Source organism: Propithecus coquereli, unplaced genomic scaffold (assembly GCF_000956105.1).
Source record: "Propithecus coquereli isolate 6110/MARCELLA unplaced genomic scaffold, Pcoq_1.0 Scaffold192, whole genome shotgun sequence".
Taxonomy (NCBI): domain Eukaryota; kingdom Metazoa; phylum Chordata; class Mammalia; order Primates; family Indriidae; genus Propithecus; species Propithecus coquereli.
This window is the reverse complement of record NW_012144079.1, coordinates 2,035,414-2,036,312: the sequence shown is the minus strand read 5'-3', so window position 1 is coordinate 2,036,312 and position 899 is coordinate 2,035,414.

Sequence of the window (899 nt, the reverse complement as noted above, 5' to 3'; positions counted from 1 at the left end):
AAGACAGCAAGAATGTGGATTATTTGTACTAAGTAAGCAGAGTTCCTCTTAATTCTATCTGCTGGCCCTATTTTTCCTGCTTTCTTGTACATGAAACTTTTCAGATCCTGGAACAAGCAGTGAGTCACTGTAGAAAGAGCTTCAAAGTAATGCTCATTTTTCATGCTTCACAGTGCCTCTTCCCCTATGTGGGATAGATCTGTAAGAGCTTTTCATATGATTTCATCAAATACAGGTAAAAGGAAATATTGGCAAGCCATTGGCAAGTCAAGCAATGATCAGTGGTGCATTAGAAGGGTTATACATCATATGTAAAACTATAACTGTACAGAAAGGGCAACAGTCCTGAGTTTCTACTACTATCCTCTCTGTATAATCTTACAGGACTTTTAAACTTTAGAGATTATCAAATTTACTTACCATTTTGTAAGAAAGTGATTGACATTTGAAGAGGTTAAGGAAATTGTCTAAAGATCGATAAACAAATTATCTACATCCTTAAATTCTTCAATTCCCATTTAATCTTCCCATTTTTCCTCAGATCCCAGAAGAATGCTCTGAGAGTGAACTTCAAAAATATGCTCTCTTCCTAGAAATCTACCCATTTTTATTAAATTAGTTTGGAAAGGCAGGGAAAAGAGAGACATTTATTAGCATTTTGTTTCTGTGAATTTGAGTGATAGAAGATGAAACAGTAAAATGAGATAAAGATGAGGAAAGAGATCAAGACAAATAACTCAATTAGATAACAGAGCCCTTTTTAGCACCACAATCCATGTTGTATTTCCTCGATTCTCCCAAATATTTGGAGTCGTTAAATATTGATATAGTTTCCAGGCCCATGCCCACCTTTCCCTGTCAATTCTGGACATTCAAGTATAGTACTCTTTTTAAAAATT